At 43.5% G+C, this 17,419-nt stretch overlaps 1 long non-coding RNA gene and 1 pseudogene across 2 annotated transcripts in view; one reads left to right on the forward strand and one right to left on the reverse strand.

The window, feature by feature from the left end:
- The window catches only part of LOC148883139 (uncharacterized), a 253,706-nt gene that overhangs the window by 61,313 nt on the left and 174,974 nt on the right, over positions 1 to 17,419 (reverse strand). The window lies entirely within an intron of this gene.
- Positions 1,075 to 17,414, forward strand: LOC148883140 (epiplakin pseudogene; annotated as a pseudogene). Its single transcript, XR_016113461.1, has 4 exons — positions 1,075 to 1,320; positions 7,581 to 7,684; positions 8,972 to 17,273; positions 17,326 to 17,414. The product of XR_016113461.1 is annotated as an epiplakin pseudogene (transcript).

Consider the following 17,419-nt stretch of genomic DNA (forward strand, 5'->3'; position numbering starts at 1 on the left):
CGACAATGTCCGACCCAAAAAAGGCCACAGGTAAAAAAAAAAAAAAAAAAAAAAAGCTCTCCCTGTATTCTGTTATTTAAAGGACAACCGACACCATTTTTTTGTTTCCTAATTGACGTCAGAAAAACGTTCTATAGCATCTAAAATACCTAAAACACACAGGCTGATATTTTTAGTCAAATGCAAAACACCAATAAAAATGAGTGAAAGTGTCCCAAAACTACTTCCAAATGACCTCGGAGATGGCGAGTTTTAGAAGGTCCCGCCCCCTTGTTCGTAACGTCACGCCAGGACGTCTTGCCTTGCTCGAGAATCAAAACAAATGGCTTCAAGATGCTTTCTTGTTACTCATCCAGTTATGAATATGATTCAAATAGTTCTGAAGAGGAAAGCATACATGTTTTTAATCGATTAAAGAAGTCCTTCCAGATCAATTCGAGCCGCCTGGACTCCAATGTAGCGTCCCAGAAAATGCACCAGATGGCGCCCAAGCTCCGTTGGAAATGGGTTGATTTGTCTGCTGGGAATTTGTGTCAACTAGTATCAAATAATAGTCTTTGTGCAACACACAATGATTCACCATCGCGTTATTTATGTGTTTTCCTTCTACTTTTGCCATCAACATGATGTTTTCATACCAAACAAAGTACCCAAGATGCATTGTGTGTGTCGCTTTCTCGGTCTGGGGCGTTCCAGACGTGACGTCATCGTCATCAACTCGAAAACAAGACTTCCTGAATATTCAGCGCCAGTCTTAAAACGTAAAATCTAGCTATATGCGGTGGAACCTTTGTAAAATACGCTCAGTAGAAGTCATTTCAAGTTATTTTACAAATTATGGATACAACTTGTTGGCGCCGGTTGTCCTTTCAATTTTACCATTGTGGATTTTCAGTAATCTTTTAATGTTTTGATTTGTTTTCTTTTTGCCTTGTAAATGTGCTGGGTGTGATTTCAGGTGAGCTTGTGTGCTTTTTTTTTAAACCTGTTCCCGTTTAAACCGGTGACCTTAAAAAAAAAAAAAACCTCCCAGTGAATGCCACTCCTTCTCCTTTTATTGCAACATGACTACACCGTGAGATAAATCCGATGAGCCGGCTGTCAATTACCGGATTGATTGACGGCACATCGGTAGAACTGCATTCTGGACCGGCAAAAAAAAAGTTGCACACCTGAGATTATCACCTAGCTGTCGTTAATTAGATCGGAAATTTACGAACGACATCTTCGTGAGTGGGCGGAAGTGCCGACGTGTCTGCCATTCCATCGTGTTTAATCACGAACCGTCTAAAAGGCTTATTAATCACCGCTAATCACAAGGTAGGCTCATATTTATATTCTATTTGTTGGATCTTTGGCGCACTTGAGTGGCAAAAGAAGCTATGACAAACAACAGGACAAATGAGGTCTTTCGTCTAAAATGTCGATACGACCTCTTCCATCCACAAAATGGCAGTATTGACAACAATCATGGGGGATGTGACAAAATGTTTCAATAAGCACACCTTTTCTAATAACAGTAAAGCGCATTTAAATAGCTTTCAAATGATTTATAGATTATTGTTCTATGACAAATAATAAAGACTTAATGGCATTTTTAATTTTCGAAATATGAGGGGATTTTCTGCCTGTTAAAAAATGAAAATCTGTGACAGAGTTCTTTAATACAGTTTAAACTATCATAACCTTTTTAATTTTTGGCAGATCTTAAAGAGTAAGGTACCATTTGGAAAGCTTTTGAAATTCTAAACAAGGACAGAAAACACAAGAAAATATTCAAAATATAAATTGGCAAATATCAACGATTGAATGCAGGCAAATTTTTGTCAGAAATCAAAAATGGCTGTCACTGAATACTAGGAAAGAAAATTGCGAGCTCTATGCTAATGCTTCTTTTTGCTTGAACCTTGGCAGTTATGGAGAATATATATTCTACCACTTCTATGAGTTATAAAAATACAACTTACTCACCTTTATAAACTGTAGTGTTAGCAAAAAGAGCGTAAACTTCAATCAATTTTTTTTCTCGTTGTATTTGGAAATTTCAAGAACCAGCATGGTGGGAAACGTGTAATACATCATAATAAACTGCATAGCTTGGAAAATCCCATGAAAAACAATTGCGTACTTAACAAAAAATGAAATGATATACAACTGCAAGTACAGAGTGCGCTCGGTTCACTGGACAGAAACAATCGCGGTTGAATATACAGTAGGTCACTGTAGCGTACCTACAATCAACCTTCGCATACCTGAATTTGTTCGGATTTTGGTTTTTCTTACGGGGGCGCCGATAAAACACTGGTCAGACCTTTGGAAATGGTTTTCCCTTCCATGAGGAGGCAGCATTGGCCTTTTGTCCATGTTAAAGCTATTTATAAATAATAATAATATAATCCATCTCATTTCTAAGCGCCTTTCAAAACTCTCAAGGTCACTTTACAATCACAGGATAAGTTTTTTTTCTCTGGGTGAGCAGCGGCAGCCACACGCGCCAGCATTCACTCAACCCGGAAGTAACTCAAATGGATAGAAAGCTAGCTACCTAAGCGATAGCTAGTAATAATAATAATAATAATAATAATAATAATAATAATAATACATTTCATTTACAAGCGCTCTTCAAAACTCTCTTTACATCATAGTGAGAAAATGATCGCAAAGTCATTACCATTACTAAAAAAAGTGTATTTCAAATTCAAGTTTCTGATATTAGCTAGCCTTTAGCAGAGTTCGCGCATCTTTACATTTGTTCACATAACTTTGGTGGCTAAGATGAGTGATATCTCATTTGTATTTGCTTTTAAAAAAAAAAGAGTACATACTTCCAAGAAGGGTTTTGAATGAAAAAAAATGTTTTGTCAAAATACATTTTACAATTGAGATGCAGGACTTTTGAGGGTTTAAGTTAAACAATGGCTTAAAATAATAGATAGCCAGATAGACGTCAGCTGGACAGCTTACAGCCAGCCAGCTAGACAGCTAATAGCTAGCCAGCTAGATAATGGATAGTTAATAAATAGCTAATAGATAACAACTAGCCAGTAACAGCCAGCCAACTATACAGATAACAGCTTGCTAGCTAATGGATAGCTAATACATCATCATTTGTAACGGACCGAAAACTGTTTTTGTCCTGCAATTTCAGTGAAACCCTGGCACCGGAGTGGACATATTTTTACACATCGTCTGGCAATGAATGAGTTAATTACAGAAACAACTAAGTTTCATGATTGTTTTTTTTTTTTTTTGACAGTTAACAATTTTTTTTGCTCCCCTTTTAAATTCATTTGCTTTGCCATCTGCAGTTCTGGAGTGATACAACAGCCTGTTGCACTTTCTCCATTTACATAGTTTTGAACTTGAAACTCGTATTTCGGCACCTGTAACATAATTTAAAAAATCCATGGCATTGTTTAACTGAAGATCCGATCGATGTCGGTGCCAAGCGCACACAGACACAGACACACAGACGCACGCACACAGACACACAGACGCACACAGACACACACACACACAGACACAGACACACACCCACACAGACACACACCAAACAATTGCCACTTATCAGATAGGAATGCAACACCTACGCTCAAGTTCCTGCCTGCGCGTGATGTCATAGAAACCAAGTTCATTGAATTAACAGAGCCAGTGAAAGTCCGAACTTGCCTATCATTTAAAGGACAACCGACGTCTCCGGACAAGTTGTGTCCATAATTTGTAAATGGCTTCAAATGACTTCTACTGGGCGTATTTTAATAAGATTCCACCGCATATAGCTATATTTTACCTTTTAAGACTCGCGCTGAAAGTTCAGGAAGTCTTGTTTTTGAGTTGGTGACAAGTCCTCACGTGACGTCAGAAAAGGACCGCCTCCTGACTGTAAAAAAGACGCATTGTAGCGTCTTTCCATCACGTCAATGTATTTTTGAAACCCTTGTGTTACATCCAAAAGCTGCCAGCAGAGGGAGTCCAAGCTCTATGCAAGGAATGTATCAGCCTGTGGAAACGGGCTGATTCATTCCTCACAGGAGCTGGTCGCCATTTTCTGCCTCTTTTGTGGGACGTTACACTGCAGTCCAGATGCCTCAAAATGACACGGAAGGATCGATGGCAAACATGTATGCTTTCCTCTTCAGAACTATTTGAATCATATTCATAACTGGATGCCCTTTAAAGCTGTTAGGTTTCAGATCTTGCATCATTAGCTGAGTAATGACTGAGTAATATTTTTTAATTGTCGATACGTAAAACTGCATCATGTGTCTACATGTTCAAGTGTATAATAATAAATACATTTCATTTCAAGCGCCTTTCAGAACACCCAAGGACACTTCACAATAAAAGCAAAGCACACAATAATAAAACCATCAGCAAAATGATAATAAAATGAAAATGGTATTGAAAATAGTATCGTAAGAAGCTGTACTATCAATATAACCAAATCGATATAATGAGACTTTACTGTAGTTGCAGAACCCTGCACGCTGCAAAACACTTCAGTCCCATCCGACACGCTCAGCGGTTGGGAATCACCCAGAGTAGAAGATCCGCCTCAAGGTAAATCATCTACCTGTTATCTTCAAATCCAACATTGACAGGTGACATGGTGTGTTCTTGTCATTACAAAGAAGCACCCGTTGCACAATGACACATTTCCTCCACCCCGTAAGACTTTTATTGTTTCGGAACACAATGGTCGCTCAAAGGAAGTGGAAAAGAATTTTTGGCATGCTGCAAGGTTGATCGCTGGGTCTAGACAGCCCCGAGGTCCTCCAGGGTAGCAAAAAGTTTCACAGAGGCGTGGATGTGGCGGGGAAGGGGCTTGTCCCAACGGGGCTGCCCTACTGGACTTCCCAGGAGATTATGTGAGCACCTTGGGGATTTGTTTCTGACACCGGATGACATCGGTTGTAGACGTTGGACTTTGCAGACTGTGGCAACAAGTAAGTATGTTTTTCTTCCCTTTGACTTCTCACGTCCGGTCATGAATGTCAAGCCTCAATAGATAGAACCAAAGGAAAGTGTCATTGACTTGACTCAGCACTTTGGGAAGAAAAAAAAAAAGGGTTTTGTTTCTTTCCTGGCACTGATCGTGAAATGTCAATCTCCTGTTTGGTGAGCCAACACCCTCCCTGATGGTAATAATCATATAAAAAAAACACAAACATTCCTTACGCGGTCGCCTTTGGCATTGCTTGTACAAATGTCACTCGTACTTCCTTAACAGATCACAAGTTGACAGACGGACTTGTTGATGCAAGGTAAGCGGCGCGATAGAAACTACGACCTCATACTCTCACTGATTTTTTTTATTATTATATAATTAATTTATTTGTTTCCTGAGAGACAATCTAGTGAACAGATTGAAGAGAATATCCTGATGTTTTTTTTTCCATTTATTTTTAGCTTGGAGGCTATTGACTTTTGATTGACGCGACAAGCATCCTTTCTTTTCCCCAGCTCAGCTTCACGACACTCGTAATTCACAAAGACCGGAAGGCAAATGTCAATTATCATACGGAAGGAAATATGCACAAATTACAGTAAACGCAGCTTTGTTAGTTGTGTTTTTTTTAGCAGCTTGCTTTTGTTTTCTTCTTTTTTTCACTGAATTTTAACTTGTTCGCTGCCAGACGATGTGCAAAAATGTGTCCACTCCAGTGCCAGGGTTTTTGTCATTGTCACTTGAATCCTCTGACCGACCGAATATTCAGTTTTAGGACCATTGAAATGAGAATAATCCGTTCCCAGGTCCCCATAAAACATAATTTTCTACTTTTCTAATTTTCTAAGTCTTAAAACTACAAAAAATATACCTTATTTTATGTATAATAAATATGCTATGGTATTATAATGAAAGAAATAAACTGTACTGTATAATAAAGTCATGCTATTTACCTTTGTGATGGTTGTTGATGGCTTGATGGAATGGAGTGGCCGGTTTCATCAGCATCAAACACTTGATGAGGAACGTAACCTTCTTTCACCAGCTTGAGGAATGATCCCTTGTAGGTGCTTTCTCCGCGATAATTGTATCTAGTTCCTCATCAATTGTGTTCTGTTTAGCTGGGTTGATAGCTTTTTGCATCAAGTGTAGATGGCTTGCGCGGGTTGTTTGTGGAGCCTGATTGATTGGATATTTTAACCTTGCAGTCTACACTCTGCCTTTGAACTATCAAAGTTGAAACTATTAACTGTCGTCTGCCTGTCTTTTTAATGGTTAAACCACCTCCCCTCACTGCTCCATTCTTGACCAATCACGTGGTTTTAACCGAAGACTGGGGCCGGGGAATAGAATACAAAAACAGTCGGCTGACACTTTGTTGTTAGAAGAACGTGCTCGTTCGCGAATGACACATCACTCATTGAGGCAGCTCCGTCTATGAAAAAAGTTCGTATGCCAAGGTAAATTGTTCATAAAATTAACGTTCGTAAACCGAAAAGTTCATAAGCCAAGGGGCTTGATTTATATAGCGCATTAACATAAGCTGAAGCTGGGAAAAAAAACGCTAACATGGAAAAAAGGAAAATGCTGCCCCTTGTAGAAAAGAAAAAACATTGCCAGAGGCCATGACCAGCGCTTTTTCGGCACCCAAGCATGAAAAAACAAAACGCGAACAAATTCGGGAATGGCGCTCGACGTCATATTTTCAATTCCCGATTAAATTCCTGAATGGCAGTGAAAGAGTTATTTTTTTACATCTTTTTAAATACATTATTTAATTGACATAAAAGATGTTTACTCAGAGGTAACATCAGACGCTAAGAGGGAGGCAGAAATGTTTAATTTATATATTTAGATCCTTTATTTTACATGTCTGATTTATTCATCCGCATGATCTGTCACCTGCCTTTCTCAATTCAGCCCAAGTGAGTGTCAAGCACAAAATTTCTGAATTTTTAATCAGATTTCAACATTTGAAGGGATGTAATTGTTTTGTTTATCCCCCATCTCATTATATTTCCCCTGATAAGTTGACTGTCCAGCTTCATAAATTTGAGATGCGTCATTTTCTGTTTTCAGCTCTGGAAATGTGCTCAGATCCACGTCGACGCGCAACGACAACCAAATGCCTTTTGTAATATTTCCAGTTTTCCTGCGGGAAACAGAGATGCAGGCGACGACAGTTGCTATTGTGCAATGATTAAATGAGTAAAATAATTGTTCCTTACATAAATGACCACAAAGAAAAACCAGATTTTTGACATCCTGACATGAACCCTTGTAAATTATTTTTCTACCTAATATTTCATTGATCCAACAAGGTATGGGGGCACATGCAAACTAATGTTGCGCAAACAAGAAGCGCTTATATTTTGTGTACAGCCGCACGGCCAGTTTGGTGACGAAGAGTGACGGAAGCCATTTTTAAATTTGCTACTAATTGGCAAATTAGGACTCAGTACTTGACGGGCAACTTAACATACAAAATTAGCGTACACGGCGAATGCAGAAAGTGCTGTTTTTGAGTCGCGATGTAATCACGGAAGGTGTTGCTGTAATGGTTTCTTGTAAAAAAAATGATTAACTGCTACTGATGGAATGAAATGATGAAATGAATGCCTTCTCTCCGCAGGGGAGTGATTGAGCCATAAAACTTGGAATTTTGGGATTTTTGAAGGTCGATCTAGCGTCAAGGCTGCCAACATATTTCAAACAAAACCCAACTATCTAATTGAGGTATGTCTTAATTTTCATATTTTGTCTGAGGTGTATATTTGGCAACACACAGAAGAAATTGTATACAGTGATACCTTGGTTTACGAACCCCTTGGCTTACGAACTTTACCAAAAATTTTAACTTGGCATACGAACTTTACCTTGGCATACAAACTTTTTTCTTACACGGAGCTGCCTCAATGAGTGATGTGTCGTTCGTGAACGAGCCCGTTCTTCTAACAACAAAATGGCAGCCGACTGTTTTTGTCCTCTATTCCCCGCCCCCAGTATTCGGTTAAAGCCACGTGATTGGTCAAGAACGCAACAGTGAGGGGGGCGGGGGGGGTTTAAACATTAAAGAGACAGGCAGACGACAGTGAGAGTTTCAACTTTGATAGTTCAAAGGCAGAGTGTAGACTGCAAGGTTAAAATATCCCATCAATCAGGCTCCACAAACAACCCGCACAAGTTATCTGTAGACTTGATGCAAAAAGCTATCAACCCAGCTAAATAGAACACAATTGATGAGGAACTAGATAAAATTATCACAGAGAAGGCACCTACAAGGGTTCATTCCTCAAGATGGTGAAATAAGAAGTTTACGTTCCTCATCAAGTGCTTAATGCTGATGAAACCGGCCACTCCATTCCATCAAGCCAGCAACGACCATCACAAAGGTAAATAAAACGACTTTAGTATATAGTACAGTTTATTTCTTTAATTATAATGCAATAGCACCTTTATTATACATAAAATAAGGTATATTTTGCGTAGTTTTAAGTCGTAGAAAGTAGAAAATTATGTTTTATGGGGACCTGGGAACGGATTATTCTCATTTTAATGGTATCCTATGGGAAATTAATTTTGGGATACACACTTTTCGTCTTACACACTCTGTCTTGGAACCAATTAAGTTTGTAAGCCAAGGTATCACTGTACTGTAAAATGAGGTGGCAAGACGAATTTGGCCTGGGCCTTAAATTTGACACCTGTGCTAGAATGGATTAATTTCATTTTCATTGATTTGAATGGGAAAGTATGATTTGAGATGCATGTTTTGAATGGTCACAGAGCAAATAAAACTTGTATCTCGCTCATTTAAAAAATATTAATCAGATTCCCCATATATGTGTAGAATGGACTGGAAATTCCAAGACAGCAATGCGTAAAATGTCTTACAGTTGTGTTGTATGTTGGGCTGTTGTAAACTGTCATTTTTAACGACCGCTACACAATACTTGCAATACTTTTGGCTATTAGTTGAGAATGGCTCCGTTAGACAGTTTTGATGCAAATATCTCCCCGTAGGCCAAGATGGAGCCTGTTGCCATCACCACTACAATCACAGAGACCGACAGTTTCCATGGTATTAGAAAGGACGTCAGTGCTGCTGAGTTGCTCGAATCCAAAATCATCAGTGAAGACCTCTATAAAGACCTCTACACAGGAACAATCACAGTCAAGGAAATAAGTGAAATGCACTCTGTCCGACGGTATCTAGAAGGGACAAACTGCATTGCAGGAGTGTACTTGCAGTCCACCAAGGAGACCTTGAGCATCTATGAAGCCAAATCAAGGGGCCTGCTGACTCCCGGAACTTCCCTTGTGCTGCTGGAGGCCCAAGCTGCCACCGGGTTTGTCATCGACCCCGTGAAGAACAAGAAGCTTTCTGTAGAAGAGGCTGTGGCTCAGAGAGTGGTTGGCAGCGAATGGCAAAGGAAGCTGCTCTCAGCAGAACGAGCTGTCACAGGATACAATGACCCTTACACAGAAAAAACAATATCTCTCTTCCAGGCCTTGAAGAAAGACTTGATCGTCAAAGATCATGGAATCCGTCTCCTGGAAGCTCAAATTGCCACAGGAGGCATCATTGACCCGGTGTACAGCCACAGAGTCCCTGTGCAGGTGGCTTACGAGAGAGGATACTTTGACGAGGAAATGAACCAGATTCTCTCTGACCCAGATGATGACACCAAGGGTTTTTTTGATCCCAACACACAAGAGAACCTCACCTATCTCCAGCTGATCGAGAGGTGTATCACCGATCCTAGCACTGGACTTAGCTTGTTGGTTATTGTGAAGAAAGGGGAGTTCTACTTCTTTGTTGACGAGGCCACAAAACTGAGACTGAAATCAACAACTACCACCAGAGCAGGTGGAAAGTATCAAGGAGCCACTGTGTCGCTGTGGCATCTGCTCTACTCCAGATACATCACTGAGGAAAAGAGGCGGGAGCTTGTGCAACAGTACAAGTCCGGAACTATCACGATTGACCGCTTTTTGGAAATCATCTTGATGATCATCCAGCAGCAGACCATGACAACAACCTGCTCATCAGCCATCACATGTGAAATACCACCAACAAACATTGACAAGAGCACCACAAAGACGACCATCACCACCACAGTCACAGAGACCGACAGCTTCCGTGGTATTAGAAAGGACGTAAGTGCTGCTGAGTTGCTCGAATCCAAAATCATCAATGAAGACCTCTATAAAGACCTCTACACAGGAACGATCACAGTCAAGGAAATAAGTGAAATGGACTCTGTCCGACGGTATCTAGAAGGGACAAACTGCATTGCAGGAGTGTACTTGCAGTCCACTAAGGAGACCTTGAGCATCTATGAAGCCAAATCAAGGGGCCTGCTGACTCCCGGAACTTCCCTTGTGCTGCTGGAGGCCCAAGCTGCCACCGGGTTTGTCATCGACCCCGTCAAGAACAAGAAGCTTTCTGTAGAAGAGGCTGTGGCTCAGAGAGTGGTTGGCAGCGAATGGCAAAAGAAGCTGCTCTCAGCAGAACGAGCTGTCACAGGGTACAACGACCCTTACACGGAAAAAACAATATCTCTCTTCCAGGCCTTGAAGAAAGACTTGATCGTCAAAGATCATGGAATCCGTCTCCTGGAAGCACAAATTGCCACAGGAGGCATCATTGACCCGGTGTACAGCCACAGAGTCCCTGTGCAGGTGGCTTACGAGAGAGGATACTTTGACGAGGAAATGAACCAGATTCTCTCTGACCCAGATGATGACACCAAGGGGTTTTTTGATCCCAACACACAAGAGAACCTCACCTATCTCCAGCTGATCGAGAGGTGTATCACAGATCCTAGCACTGGACTTAGCTTGTTGGTTGTTGTGAAGAAAGGGGAGTTCTACTTCTTTGTTGACGAGGCCACAAAACTGAGACTGAAATCAACAACTACCACCAGAGCAGGTGGAAAGTATCAAGGAGCCACTGTGTCGCTGTGGCATCTGCTTTACTCCAGATACATCACTGAGGAAAAGAGGCGAGAGCTTGTGCAACAGTACAAGTGCGGAACTATCACGATTGACCGCTTTTTGGAAATCATCTTGATGATCATCCAGCAGCAGACCATGACAACAACCTGCTCATCAGCCATCACATGTGAAATACCACCAACAAACATTGACAAGAGCACCACAAAGACGACCATCACCACCACAGTCACAGAGACCGACAGCTTCCGTGGTATTAGAAAGGACGTAAGTGCTGCTGAGTTGCTCGAATCCAAAATCATCAATGAAGACCTCTATAAAGACCTCTACACAGGAACGATCACAGTCAAGGAAATAAGTGAAATGGACTCTGTCCGACGGTATCTAGAAGGGACAAACTGCATTGCAGGAGTGTACTTGCAGTCCACTAAGGAGACCTTGAGCATCTATGAAGCCAAATCAAGGGGCCTGCTGACTCCCGGAACTTCCCTTGTGCTGCTGGAGGCCCAAGCTGCCACCGGGTTTGTCATCGACCCCGTCAAGAACAAGAAGCTTTCTGTAGAAGAGGCTGTGGCTCAGAGAGTGGTTGGCAGCGAATGGCAAAAGAAGCTGCTCTCAGCAGAACGAGCTGTCACAGGGTACAACGACCCTTACACGGAAAAAACAATATCTCTCTTCCAGGCCTTGAAGAAAGACTTGATCGTCAAAGATCATGGAATCCGTCTCCTGGAAGCACAAATTGCCACAGGAGGCATCATTGACCCGGTGTACAGCCACAGAGTCCCTGTGCAGGTGGCTTACGAGAGAGGATACTTTGACGAGGAAATGAACCAGATTCTCTCTGACCCAGATGATGACACCAAGGGGTTTTTTGATCCCAACACACAAGAGAACCTCACCTATCTCCAGCTGATCGAGAGGTGTATCACCGATCCTAGCACTGGACTTAGCTTGTTGGTTATTGTGAAGAAAGGGGAGTTCTACTTCTTTGTTGACGAGGCCACAAAACTGAGACTGAAATCAACAACTACCACCAGAGCAGGTGGAAAGTATCAAGGAGCCACTGTGTCGCTGTGGCATCTGCTTTACTCTAGATACATCACTGAGGAAAAGAGGCGGGAGCTTGTGCAACAGTACAAGTCCGGAACTATCACGATTGACCGCTTTTTGGAAGTCGTCTTGATGATCATCCAGCAGCAGACCATGTCAACAACCTCCTCATCAGCCATCACATACCAAATACCACCAACAAACATTGACAAGAGCACCACAAAGACGACCATCACCACCACAGTCACAGAGACCGACAGCTTCCGTGGTATTAGAAAGGACGTAAGTGCTGCTGAGTTGCTCGAATCCAAAATCATCAATGAAGACCTCTATAAAGACCTCTACACAGGAACGATCACAGTCAAGGAAATAAGTGAAATGGACTCTGTCCGACGGTATCTAGAAGGGACAAACTCTATTGCAGGAGTGTACTTGCAGTCCACCAAGGAGACCTTGAGCATCTATGAAGCCAAATCAAGGGGCCTGCTGACTCCCGGAACTTCCCTTGTGCTGCTGGAGGCCCAAGCTGCCACCGGGTTTGTCATTGACCCCGTCAAGAACAAGAAGCTTTCTGTCGAAGAGGCTGTGGCTCAGAGAGTGGTTGGCAGCGAATGGCAAAAGAAGCTGCTCTCAGCAGAACGAGCTGTCACAGGGTACAACGACCCTTACACAGAAAAAACAATATCTCTCTTCCAGGCCTTGAAGAAAGACTTGATCGTCAAAGATCATGGAATCCGTCTCCTGGAAGCACAAATTGCCACAGGAGGCATCATTGACCCGGTGTACAGCCACAGAGTCCCTGTGCAGGTGGCTTACGAGAGAGGATACTTTGACGAGGAAATGAACCAGATTCTCTCTGACCCTGATGATGACACCAAGGGGTTTTTTGATCCCAACACGCAAGAGAACCTCACCTATCTCCAGCTGATCGAGAGGTGTATCACCGATCCTAGCACTGGACTTAGCTTGTTGGTTGTTGTGAAGAAAGGGGAGTTCTACTTCTTTGTTGACGAGGCCACAAAACTGAGACTGAAATCAACAACTACCACCAGAGCAGGTGGAAAGTATCAAGGAGCCACTGTGTCGCTGTGGCATCTGCTTTACTCCAGATACATCACTGAGGAAAAGAGGCGAGAGCTTGTGCAACAGTACAAGTGCGGAACTATCACGATTGACCGCTTTTTGGAAATCATCTTGATGATCATCCAGCAGCAGACCATGACAACAACCTGCTCATCAGCCATCACATGTGAAATACCACCAACAAACATTGACAAGAGCACCACAAAGACGACCATCACCACCACAGTCACAGAGACCGACAGCTTCCGTGGTATTAGAAAGGACGTAAGTGCTGCTGAGTTGCTCGAATCCAAAATCATCAATGAAGACCTCTATAAAGACCTCTACACAGGAACGATCACAGTCAAGGAAATAAGTGAAATGGACTCTGTCCGACGGTATCTAGAAGGGACAAACTCTATTGCAGGAGTGTACTTGCAGTCCACCAAGGAGACCTTGAGCATCTATGAAGCCAAATCAAGGGGCCTGCTGACTCCCGGAACTTCCCTTGTGCTGCTGGAGGCCCAAGCTGCCACCGGGTTTGTCATCGACCCCGTCAAGAACAAGAAGCTTTCTGTAGAAGAGGCTGTGGCTCAGAGAGTGGTTGGCGGCGAATGGCGAAAGAAGCTGCTCTCAGCAGAACGAGCTGTCACAGGGTACAACGACCCTTACACGGAAAAAACAATATCTCTCTTCCAGGCCTTGAAGAAAGACTTGATCGTCAAAGATCATGGAATCCGTCTCCTGGAAGCACAAATTGCCACAGGAGGCATCATTGACCCGGTGTACAGCCACAGAGTCCCTGTGCAGGTGGCTTACGAGAGAGGATACTTTGACGAGGAAATGAACCAGATTCTCTCTGACCCAGATGATGACACCAAGGGGTTTTTTGATCCCAACACACAAGAGAACCTCACCTATCTCCAGCTGATCGAGAGGTGTATCACAGATCCTAGCACTGGACTTAGCTTGTTGGTTGTTGTGAAGAAAGGGGAGTTCTACTTCTTTGTTGACGAGGCCACAAAACTGAGACTGAAATCAACAACTACCACCAGAGCAGGTGGAAAGTATCAAGGAGCCACTGTGTCGCTGTGGCATCTGCTTTACTCCAGATACATCACTGAGGAAAAGAGGCGAGAGCTTGTGCAACAGTACAAGTGCGGAACTATCACGATTGACCGCTTTTTGGAAATCATCTTGATGATCATCCAGCAGCAGACCATGACAACAACCTGCTCATCAGCCATCACATGTGAAATACCACCAACAAACATTGACAAGAGCACCACAAAGACGACCATCACCACCACAGTCACAGAGACCGACAGCTTCCGTGGTATTAGAAAGGACGTAAGTGCTGCTGAGTTGCTCGAATCCAAAATCATCAATGAAGACCTCTATAAAGACCTCTACACAGGAACGATCACAGTCAAGGAAATAAGTGAAATGGACTCTGTCCGACGGTATCTAGAAGGGACAAACTGCATTGCAGGAGTGTACTTGCAGTCCACTAAGGAGACCTTGAGCATCTATGAAGCCAAATCAAGGGGCCTGCTGACTCCCGGAACTTCCCTTGTGCTGCTGGAGGCCCAAGCTGCCACCGGGTTTGTCATCGACCCCGTCAAGAACAAGAAGCTTTCTGTCGAAGAGGCTGTCGCTCAGAGAGTGGTTGGCAGCGAATGGCAAAAGAAGCTGCTCTCAGCAGAACGAGCTGTCACAGGGTACAACGACCCTTACACGGAAAAAACAATATCTCTCTTCCAGGCCTTGAAGAAAGACTTGATCGTCAAAGATCATGGAATCCGTCTCCTGGAAGCACAAATTGCCACAGGAGGCATCATTGACCCGGTGTACAGCCACAGAGTCCCTGTGCAGGTGGCTTATGAGAGAGGATACTTTGACGAGGAAATGAACCAGATTCTCTCTGACCCTGATGATGACACCAAGGGGTTTTTTGATCCCAACACGCAAGAGAACCTCACCTATCTCCAGCTGATCGAGAGGTGTATCACCGATCCTAGCACTGGACTTAGCTTGTTGGTTATTGTGAAGAAAGGGGAGTTCTACTTCTTTGTTGACGAGGCCACAAAACTGAGACTGAAATCAACAACTACCACCAGAGCAGGTGGAAAGTATCAAGGAGCCACTGTGTCGCTGTGGCATCTGCTTTACTCTAGATACATCACTGAGGAAAAGAGGCGGGAGCTTGTGCAACAGTACAAGTCCGGAACTATCACGATTGACCGCTTTTTGGAAGTCGTCTTGATGATCATCCAGCAGCAGACCATGTCAACAACCTGCTCATCAGCCATCACATACCAAATACCACCAACAAACATTGACAAGAGCACCACAAAGACGACCATCACCACCACAGTCACAGAGACCGACAGCTTCCGTGGTATTAGAAAGGACGTAAGTGCTGCTGAGTTGCTCGAATCCAAAATCATCAATGAAGACCTCTATAAAGACCTCTACACAGGAACGATCACAGTCAAGGAAATAAGTGAAATGGACTCTGTCCGACGGTATCTAGAAGGGACAAACTGCATTGCAGGAGTGTACTTGCAGTCCACTAAGGAGACCTTGAGCATCTATGAAGCCAAATCAAGGGGCCTGCTGACTCCCGGAACTTCCCTTGTGCTGCTGGAGGCCCAAGCTGCCACCGGGTTTGTCATCGACCCCGTCAAGAACAAGAAGCTTTCTGTCGAAGAGGCTGTCGCTCAGAGAGTGGTTGGCAGCGAATGGCAAAAGAAGCTGCTCTCAGCAGAACGAGCTGTCACAGGGTACAACGACCCTTACACGGAAAAAACAATATCTCTCTTCCAGGCCTTGAAGAAAGACTTGATCGTCAAAGATCATGGAATCCGTCTCCTGGAAGCACAAATTGCCACAGGAGGCATCATTGACCCGGTGTACAGCCACAGAGTCCCTGTGCAGGTGGCTTACGAGAGAGGATACTTTGACGAGGAAATGAACCAGATTCTCTCTGACCCTGATGATGACACCAAGGGGTTTTTTGATCCCAACACGCAAGAGAACCTCACCTATCTCCAGCTGATCGAGAGGTGTATCACCGATCCTAGCACTGGACTTAGCTTGTTGGTTATTGTGAAGAAAGGGGAGTTCTACTTCTTTGTTGACGAGGCCACAAAACTGAGACTGAAATCAACAACTACCACCAGAGCAGGTGGAAAGTATCAAGGAGCCACTGTGTCGCTGTGGCATCTGCTCTACTCCAGATACATCACTGAGGAAAAGAGGCGAGAGCTTGTGCAACAGTACAAGTGCGGAACTATCACGATTGAACGCTTTTTGGAAATCATCTTGATGATCATCCAGCAGCAGACCATCACAACAACCTGCTCATCAGCCATCACATGTGAAATACCACCAACAAACATTGACAAGAGCACCACAAAGACGACCATCACCACCACAGTCACAGAGACCGACAGCTTCCGTGGTATTAGAAAGGACGTAAGTGCTGCTGAGTTGCTCGAATCCAAAATCATCAATGAAGACCTCTATAAAGACCTCTACACAGGAACGATCACAGTCAAGGAAATAAGTGAAATGGACTCTGTCCGACGGTATCTAGAAGGGACAAACTGCATTGCAGGAGTGTACTTGCAGTCCACTAAGGAGACCTTGAGCATCTATGAAGCCAAATCAAGAGGTCTGCTGACTCCCGGAACTTCCCTTGTGCTGCTGGAGGCCCAAGCTGCCACCGGGTTTGTCATCGACCCAGTCAAGAACAAGAAGCTTTCTGTAGAAGAGGCTGTGGCTCAGAGAGTGGTTGGCAGCGAATGGAAAAGGAAGCTGCTCTCAGCAGAACGAGCTGTCACAGGGTACAACGACCCTTACACGGAAAAAACAATATCTCTCTTCCAGGCCTTGAAGAAAGACTTGATCGTCAAAGATCATGGAATCCGTCTCCTGGAAGCACAAATTGCCACAGGAGGCATCATTGACCCGGTGTACAGCCACAGAGTCCCTGTGCAGGTGGCTTATGAGAGAGGATACTTTGACGAGGAAATGAACCAGATTCTCTCTGACCCTGATGATGACACCAAGGGGTTTTTTGATCCCAACACGCAAGAGAACCTCACCTATCTCCAGCTGATCGAGAGGTGTATCACCGATCCTAGCACTGGACTTAGCTTGTTGGTTATTGTGAAGAAAGGGGAGTTCTACTTCTTTGTTGACGAGGCCACAAAACTGAGACTGAAATCAACAACTACCACCAGAGCAGGTGGAAAGTATCAAGGAGCCACTGTGTCGCTGTGGCATCTGCTTTACTCCAGATACATCACTGAGGAAAAGAGGCGAGAGCTTGTGCAACAGTACAAGTGCGGAACTATCACGATTGACCGCTTTTTGGAAATCATCTTGATGATC

The sequence above is a fragment of the Hippocampus bargibanti genome, linkage group LG20 (genome assembly GCF_051943395.1).
Source record: "Hippocampus bargibanti isolate YZ-2025 linkage group LG20, ASM5194339v1, whole genome shotgun sequence".
Classification (NCBI taxonomy): Eukaryota; Metazoa; Chordata; class Actinopteri; order Syngnathiformes; family Syngnathidae; genus Hippocampus; species Hippocampus bargibanti.